At 37.7% G+C, this 9,975-nt stretch overlaps 1 pseudogene across 1 annotated transcript; it reads right to left on the bottom strand.

The window, feature by feature from the left end:
• Nucleotides 1-5,436: 5,436 nt before the first annotated feature.
• Nucleotides 5,437-9,034, bottom strand: LOC308422618 (pescadillo homolog; annotated as a pseudogene). The gene is made up of 3 exons: nt 8,992-9,034; nt 7,349-7,443; nt 5,437-6,658 (listed from the first exon to the last, which is right to left on the bottom strand). The product of its transcript is annotated as a pescadillo homolog (transcript).
• Between the last annotated feature and the right edge of the window lie 941 nt (nt 9,035-9,975).

Raw genomic sequence — 9,975 nt, 5'->3', positions numbered from 1 at the left:
CCTTCCTTTTGTAAACCACACTGAGGTTGTATTTTATTTTCATTTATATCTGCCTTTTCTTAGATATACTAATATTACTTGTCCCATGTTTTTTAAGCTGTCTCTTTTAAAAAATATAGAACCAGTTATTTGTCCACATTTAAAAGAAAAGTACTCAATTTTGTGGAAATAAATTACTCTAATACTTGAATTGTAACATTGCTGAGTTATTGTTATATCTGTATTCATTTTGAAACTAAAAAACAATGTGTTGCTAAATTTTTTGGCTTATATGATGATAATACTTTCTATCTTCAAATAAAAACGCATTCCTGTGAACTTGTACATTTTTGTTTGAATTTGGCATCACTTCAGATTGTCTTCTAGTTAGAGACGAGTTGATCCTAAGAACAGAATCATTTTACTTTCTTCTCTTCTGATATATTCCGTCAATTATCATCAATACATATATAAAAAAGAAGATTTAAAAAATGTGAATTTTTGCCTTTGTAACTAAAATCTTCAAACTGAAGGATTGCTGTGTAAGTAATAAATTCAGTAGTTAAAATGATGAAAGGATCAATGAAAATCTAATTTGAAAATTCAGACAATGTGGATTTGAATAGGATGTACAGGTCTTCAAGTGCTGAGAAGACTGAACAATATATATTATATGAAGTATGTCATAGTTAGTATGGGCTGAGTGTTTGGCTGACTGTGCATGTTTAACACTCTGAAGAGAAACATGAAAATAAGACATATTGAAAGATTTATTTGAGTGCATAAGATATAGTACAAAGGTTGAGAGCACTTGTTATTTTTGTAGAGGCCTTGATTTCAAGTCCTAGACCCCATGTGATGGTTCACAATTATACATCACTTCCAAAAGTTCAACATACTCCTCTGACTTTTATGGGTACTAGGCCTGCACTGGGTACAGAGATAAAATGCTTGTCAAATGTATATACATATAACCAATCTACATAAATCTTAATAAAAACAATTTGATATCATTTTATAAAATTCTATAAAACCAGCTGTATGTAAAACCATAACAATTATCTCCTAGTTTTCTTTACCCTACTGGCCAAGATATGGCTGACTAAAATACAATGCCTTCCAATCTCCATCTATGCCCTGGAGTTAACCCTGTGGAATAGTTTCCTGTACCCAAATCCAGCCAAGAGAGAGCTGGTCTCCCAAGAGTGCTGTCAATCCTAAGGCCATAGATAAGACATACAGTTTTACTGCAATAACTGTTCAAAGAGGGAGCCACCAGGAAACTACAGGGCTCAGAAACCACTGAGAAGCTGGGACAGAATCTTCTGGTTTCCATCTGTGCCTCAGGAGTTATCCAAAGGCACAGCTCCCAGTATGCAATCTAGCCCAGAGACAGTTGGTTCCCCAGGAATGCAGTCACTCCTAAGGACATAGGTTCACAGGTTCGTAGGTGGGAAAGGCTTCAGTTCTACATCTAATAGAGGGCTACTATCTAATATATACAAATAATTCAAGTTAGACTACAGAGAACTTGAAGCTTTCATCATGAGTGAGGTAACCCACTCACAAAAGAACAGGCTTAGAATACCCAAGAAGTAATTCACAGAAATTATGAAGCTCAAAGAGAAAGAAGGTCAGAAGGTGGATGCCTCAGTCTTTCTTAGAAGGGAGAACAAAACACTCATGGGAGGAAATAAAGGAACAAATAGAGAAACAGGCATTGGATAAAAGATCATCTAGAGACTGCCTCACCTGGGGATCCATCCCAAATGCAGCCACTAAACCCAAGCACTATTGCTGATGCCAAGTAATGCTTACTGGCAAGAACCTGATATGGATGCCTCCTCACAGGCTCTACCAAAGCCATACTGATTCACAGGAGGATGCTTGCAGTTAACCATCGAATTGAATACAAGGACCCAAATGAAGGATCTAGAGAAAGGGCTAAAAGAACTGAAAGGGTCTGTAACCCCATGGGAAGAGCAAAATTATTAACTAAACAAACCCACTACAGCTCCCAGGGACTAAAACACCATCCAATGAGTTCACATGGAGAGACCCATGGCTCCAGGTGCATATGCAGCAGAGAATAGCATTCTCTGGTATCAATGGGAGAAGAGACCTTTGGTCCAGCAAAAACACAATTTCCTAATGTAGATGAATGTCAAGGCCCTGAAGTGGAAGACAGTAGAGTGGTTGGGACAAGGAGCACCTTCACTGAGGCAATGGTAGAAGGAAGGGGATGAGATTTTAAGAAAGGGGATAATATTTGAAATGTAAATGCAAAGAATATCCAAGAAGAAAAAAGAAATTGAATCACCGATTAAAGGGGAAAAAAAGAAAAAGCAAGCTGAAAAACATACAAAAAACAATGACTTCATGAAATTCGAAGGCAAATGAATGTTAGAAAATATCATCCTGAGAAAGGAAACCTAGACACAAAAAAACACACATGGTATGTACTCACTGATAAGCAGAAATTAGAAAATTCACAGTACCTGAGATATAGTTCACAGACTACATGGAGCTCAAAAAGGAAGTCCTTCTTAGAAGGCAGAACAAAATTTTCAAAGGATGAAGTATGGCAACGAAGTGTGGAGCAGAGATGTAAAGAAAGGCCATCCAGAAACTGCCCAACCTGGTTATCCATTCCATACTCATAAACCAAACCCAGTCACTATTGAGGATGCCAAGACTAGCTTGCTGACAGGAGCCTGATATAGCTGTCTCCTGAGAGTCTCTACCAGAGCCTGAGAAGTATAGAGACAGATGCTTGAAGCTAATTATTGGACTGATCTTGGCACACCCAGTGAAGAAAATAGAGAGAGAACTGAAGAAGTTAAAGGAGTTTTCCATACCATAAGAAGAACAATATTAACCAACAAGACTCCCAGAAATCTCAAGGTCTAAACCACCAACCAAAGAGTGCACATTGAGGAACACATGGCTCCAGCTGCATATGTAGCAGAGGATGGCTATATTGGACCTCAATGAGAGGAGGGGCCTTTTGTCCTGTGAAGGTTCTTTGCCCTAGTGTAGGTGAATATCATGGATGGGAGGCGGAACTAGCTAGGTTTGTGGGGGAGCATCCTCATAGAAGAAGGGGGGGAGAATGGAATTGGGGCTTTCTGGAAGGACAACCTAGAAACATTTGAATTGTAAATAAATAAAATATCTAATAAAAAAATAAAAAAAGAAAATATACTGTGATTCTCAAATTTGGTAATAAGTGATATTTTAATGACTCATAAGACTAGAGGCCAGAGTGCATGGGTGGGTAGGAGAGCACCCTCATAGAAGCAGAGGGGAATGAGATAGGGGTTTGTGGAGGGGAAACCAGGAAGGGTTATAGCATTTGAAATGTAAATAGATGACCAATAAAAATTTATTTAAAAGAGTAAATTGATGCATGTTTATAAGGTACCACAATTCACAATAAAAATAAATTATCTTTGTGCTTCAAGAATAAAAGAATGGCATATATCTATAAAACAAAAAGCATTATAAATTAGTGTAAATAGTAAACTTGTGTGTCTTGAGTATACACTTCTTGTTTCGAAAATGATGTGCGTTTTTTATTATCACAAGTTTATGTGGGAAAAGATGTTGTATGCAAATAGCTGGTTTGCATATGACTCAAAATGAAATCAGTGAAATTCTAGAGTCAGAAATATGGTTGGTACCCAAAAAAATGTAATGACTCAAAATGTGACATATTTTAAGTTGTAAAATAGTCTATATGAAACAATTTTAATTGAAAGATTGTTTTGCATAAATTGAAGTAAGTATGAAAAGTTGAAACTTAATCAAAGATACTGAAATGTATGAAAATGTGATTTTTAATATATATTCTGAGAACCAAAATGACAATTAGCACCTTTTTCTTGAATACACCACACAGGAATTAATGGTCAAGATAGTATTCAAGCTGTCGCTGTCTTGGAAAGTGTTCTATATACTGCTTTCCTGAAGACAGCATTTTGAAGGTGAGCAAAATTTTCTTATTGTGGTTGGTAGAAGGTCACATTAAGGGTAATTATGATGTATAAAGGGAAGAGATAGATAGTAAATTATTTAAAAGCTGCTTTTTAAGGAAAATCACCATACCTAGTCATGAAATTCTGCTCGCTCTTCACGATAGAAACAGAAGCAACATTTTACAACGATTTATGTCTTGATGAGCTTTACAATTTTTTCCCAAAATATTTTAAAATTAGTTTTCAAGTCAATTTCAGTGAGAATGAAACTATTTCATTTGACTGAACTTAGTAAACATGAATGGGGGTTAATAGAGTTTGGTATGCAGAAACTATTTCTAGCTTCATGAATGCAGGAAAGGCCCCCCTCCCCCCATGCAAAGTCTTTTAAGCTGGAATAATGAGTGCATCAGTCAAGACGGGCTGAGAATGAAAATGTAATCATCTAGCAGCTCAGTTTGGAATGTAATTATGTTACTTGTGTAAACAGGTTATGAAGGTACAATGCAAACCAGGCTCCAACAGGAGGAATGGTTTATGCGTAAGAGAATTTATATTAAACTATCCTCATGGCAACATAAAATCATTGCAGGGGACTGACACATTGCTAAATTGCAAAATCTTTTTCTGGAATACTATTTGCCCTAACATTGATGTTTAAATAAAACAAGTAGTTAATGGTGATGATATATGATCTAAGTAATATTTTGTAACAATCTGGATGAGACATTAGAGCTACAACATTATTAATAAGATGGGATCATTAACTGATCTCATTTAAGAAACATTGGTTTCAAGGTCAAGGGTAAGGAATCTGACTGCTTTTCTGTAATATTTTAGCATTAAGTAGAGCACTAAGTGAAATTAAAACTTGCCACATAACACACACACACACACACACACACACACACACACACAAACATACACACACACACACACTCACTCACTTACATAATCCTCTGAATAGGTTGAAATTGGAGTCTAAGAGGGTTCAAAAGGCGTTTACATAAAAACTCTAACTTAATCTTAAGCAAATTCTTTAGTACAGTTTAAGGGGTTAAGCCTCAGTTTACCTGAGTTATTAACTGTTCTCAAATCAGATTCTTTATCTGATTACCTTCTTGCTGAGTTAATAACGTTGATATATGAAACTTTCTGGTCTTCCTGGGAACGTTTATATACATTTTACATCCATTTCCATCGTTTGCTTCCTTTTAAAATTTGTGACTATAAGTGAATTTTATTTTTGCTAGTATCATATCCACATTAGGATTTATAGTCAGGGAGAGGAAATGATGGACATATTTGCTACAATGCCTTAACTTTTTTGTTGTTGTTTTGCTTTGGCTGCAAACCATTTAAAAACAGAGCTCCCCACCTTTACTCCACAAGAGCATCCTGAGCACAGGATGGGTGGGTGCATCTACTTAGGAGGTTGTGGAAAACCAAGGAAAATGAGCACGTCAGATGGACTTTTGGATTAAGAACTGGGTTGGGTAGAGGCCTCTTTTCCAAGGCACTGGTATAAACCACACGAAAGACGAGGGCTGCCTTGACAACACCAAAGGGATGAGAGAGTGTTGCCTGGTGTATATGTGTGTCTCACTAGCTGCTTCTGCCAAGTCCAAATCTCAGTGACAGATGACTGGAGCTCACAGAGGCCTTGTCCTCTGGCCTTTTTCTCAGATCTCACATCATCATGGGCTTCTTCTCTGCGAGCTTGTTGGCCTCTAGAGTTTTGTGCCGCTTGCCAAATATGATCTATTTTGTAAAGGTACTTCTCTTGATTTTTAATCATCACAACAGCCAGGCACTTAGCCTCACTTTCTTCCTCCTGGGCCAGTCGCTGCTTGTCTTCCAGTTTCTGAGTGCTGTACATAACCTGGGAGTTCTGTCCTTCCGGGCTTTGCAGCTCCAAGGCTGACAGGTGTACGTCTTCCTCTTCTGATCAGTTTCCACATCTTTCTTGTTTTCTGCTGCAACATCGCTGTCACCTTCATTGTCATCATCTTCATCATCTTTGTCTTCCAAATTTCCTGGGTCTTCTCCCCATTGATAAGCCAGGAGCTTCAGCTTCTCAGGTGGGGTATATTCTCCTTCCTTCTCAGATAGGAAAGGTGAAAGGCATGGGGACAGCTGCACCCCAAGGAGGAGAAGCCAGATATTCACACAGTCAAACACCCACTGGGGCTGTACATAGTCCTTGTCAGTGATGGGTGTTTGCTGCCCCGACCGGTCAACAATCTGTTGGGTGATGTAGGGGTCTGTGATGTCATAGGTGGCTCCAGTGCACAAAGACTTGTCCCAGGAATCAGTACACAAAGACTTGTCCCAGGATACATCCTCACCAAAACTCCTGATATGAAGGTCAATGCTTCACGGGGCACCTCTCAGTTCAGGAAGCACTGCAGGCCTTCAAAATGTTTCTTGTGCTTTTCCTGTGCCTCCAGTAATTTTCTCAACCTTTTTTCTGAGCTGTTGCCTCCCTGTCAGTAGGAAACTCATCAGCCTCAGCCTCCTCTATAGCAGGAACCACCATTTAGGCCAGGCTGGCACTGAGGGCAGCCAGTTTCTCCATATGCATATGTGTCCTTGCCGACCTTACTCTCTGCTTGGGCTTGACCTTCAAGCTCGCTTGGGTAGTGACGGTTGAGTGGCTGGTAGAAGCAAAGGTTGATGAAGCCCAGGAGAGTGGTATAGAACTCAGATCCAGCAACGCATCAATGAATGCGGGGTACCAGTCTTTGACAAGTCAAGTTTGTAGTTGGACTTATTGTCCTTCGGGCACCCCACAGCCGCCATTCAATCTTCCCATAGGCTTTGCGGAGCTCCCGAACATTTTATACTCTCGGAACTTGTTGAGGATGGGTTCCTGGAGGAGGAACTTAATATCTTTGGCAAGATAAAATATTTGGGCTTCTGTGAAACCCTTGTCAATTTTCTTCTAATGCAGGGTTCATGAGGATAAATACCTTTCAGGATGCACAGCCGCCTGAAATCAGGCGGGCTCGGCTGTGGCTTCCTCAGGGCTTCGTTTCAGTTGATGTAATTGGTGGCAGATCCTCGTTCATACATCTCCAGACCTCCCATAGCTCCACGGTGAGAAAATCCTGAAGGTGTTGCAGACAGGCAACATTTTAACTTTAATAAAATACGCTATGCCCTTATGACATCTTAAAATGTAAATCCTCAAACAACCATACAATGAGAACACACTTGAAGTGTTTTATCTTAAAAAAAAAAAAAAAAAAAAAAAAAAAAAAGAATACTGAGCTCAGAAAACTGAATAAGAGTCTTACAAGATAGATATAGAGACGACTGGAATGCAATTCAAAAAATTCCATAACCAGTCTTAAATAAGGCCCTCTGATGTATAAATAATTTTCACCTACAAATGTGTTGTCACGGTTATAAGGTTGAATGAGGAACGCCAGTGTTCTTCCTCTGGAGGATGCAGAGCAAACAGGTGGTGAAGAAACAGTGCTACCTGCTTTTACAGAGAATCTGAGCTCGGCTTCAAGCACCAAACCCAGGGCTCATGAAAACCTGTAACTCGAGTTCCAAGGAATCTAATGCCTTGTTCTGGCTTCTATCATCATCCAGAAATATATAGAGAACATGTATAAACATATACATACATACATACATACATACATACATACATACAATCATCTATCTACCCATACAGTCATTCATACATAAACACATATACACACATACATACACACAGAAACATATGTACATGAATTGTTCTGCCAGCTTTGTAAACCCCAAAAGACAGCTAAGTAGAAGTTTCGATATAAATGCACTAGGTTCTTTATTCTAAGCTTGAGCTTGGGTCGAACACAGTCTGTTACACAGCAAGATGGGATGGTGAAGCCCCCAAGCTCTCAACAGTCAAGGTTGTATAGGAAATGATAAGCAACTGAGGGTGGTTTCAGTTTGTCACATATCTGATTCGAGGGGGTGGGGCATTATGAAATTTTGTTGTCCCTTAACATAATTGGCTGGTTCTGGGACAAACTTAACTTTTGCCTTCCGTCTGATTGGTGGTTTCTAGGAGGTGGAGTGCCAGGGGCAAGCTTGTTAGAGTGACCTGGAAACTGGTCTCTGGGAGTAACCTGGGAACTAATCCTAGATGCTGCCTTGTTGGAGACTAAGCTGGAAGCTGACTCTGGGTGTTGGCTTGTCCATTAACTCGAGTTCATCATAAGGGCAGGTTCTCCAAACTGGAGTCTGAACCCAATATCTGGCCTCTCGTCATATTCTCACTTATGTGAACATATGCACGCACATACACACATATATACACTTATACTATTTTCATAGAAAAATAAAGAAAAAGAGTCTGTCCTCTGGCTACAGGTATGCTACAGTTGCTTATCAGATCAAAACCTTTGTTTCTTTAGTTGATTTTTATTTTCTAAATATCATCAATATTAATACCATGTAAGCTCCATTTTAGGAATAATAAAAAGAGAATTTCAAAAATATGTTTTTAATATACAATAAATAATCTCCCCACCCCAGAGAGATGCTCCTAAGTCACTCTGTCTTTTTCACAGTATTAATAGATGCAATTATCAACAACACAAGCACTGTAAGTTTAATAATTTCACCCAAATCCATTGCCAGTTCCTGTGCTTTCATTTATGAAAGCAGAAACTGCACATCTATTTTGTAGACAAATAAAATCATTCATTTTTTTAGTGAAACTATGATGGGGTTAAGTAAAATTAAAATGCATGTCCTTGGTAAACATATTAATTCAAGTGTAACTATGTAATTATAATGCTGAATTATCAGATGGAGATTAGATGAGGTTTTCTCGAGTGAATGAATATTCACTATATATCCCAAGACACCTTCCAGTTTCATAAGCATTCTAACTGTGTCCTCCTCCTATCGTTTTACCCTTATGATTTATGATCTTCCCTTCTCAGTGCCTTCTACATCTTAGAGAATTTTACACCTATCAGTTATTTTCTTGAAATGATACATTGAGTTCCACTTTTATTTTTGAAGTTAATCTTACTCTGTGTGGCAGAGCTTCCTTCACTAAATGCCAAGGAAGACATTGTTATGTACAAAGAGTTTGCATTAAGGTGTAGTTTGAAACACATTACAATCATTACATAGTTGTTTATACTAAAATTGGTTGGAGAGGCATCATTATAAATACAGATTATCTCATTGTAAAAGTTACTGAACTTAAATATATTTTCATTTGTAATGGTATGGAGATGAGTATTATTTTAAAATAAAGAGTAACAGAAAATCCACTCAGGTTAACTAAAAAGAATTTACACAATATTATTAAAACATTCTACTTATTAGGCATTTGGTTATTCAGACATGACTGTATTTATTTTATAACTGAAGAAAACAAAGAATGCTATGCTCCAACCAAACACTAACACTGTAAAATGATTATAAATTCCATAAGATGATCACAAAGCAGTAATGTATCAAGCTTTTTTTCTATCACCAAGGTGACAGCAAATTAGTTTTTAAAGTTTTCCTTTAATCTCTGAAAAATGAACAGCCAAATTAATTTTTATCTTATTTCCTGGGTCTATATAAGTAAGTGGTTTTTTAAGTCTAAATTATTTTTAAAGATATTATCAGAACATAGACTCTTAGTAGCAACATCACATGCACTAGACTCTGAAAGGCTTTATTTAACTTTTGGCTACTTATTTATTCTTCTCTCATGAATTACATTATATTAGCAGTTTACCCTACCTCTTATATCTCCAGTGTCTCCTCATCCCTGAATACGCTCTTTCTTTTTTCCCTTGAAAATTGTGTAAGCTTCCCAGAATTATTGAGCAAACATGGCATATCAAGTTCAAATAAGACTAGACACTTTTTACTCATATCAAGTTCAGAAGAGGCAGCCCAGTAAGCAAAACATGGTCACATAAATGCAAAAGTGCCTGAGACAATTCATGACCAGAGGGTTAAGATTGCAACAAGAACAAGAAAGAACTTTAACATGTATATGCAAAGGCACTTG

Source organism: Micromys minutus (assembly GCF_963924665.1).
Source record: "Micromys minutus genome assembly, chromosome: 7".
Classification (NCBI taxonomy): domain Eukaryota; kingdom Metazoa; phylum Chordata; class Mammalia; order Rodentia; family Muridae; genus Micromys; species Micromys minutus.
Note: the sequence above shows the minus strand (reverse complement) of the source record. Positions and strands in the feature narration are given on the sequence as shown.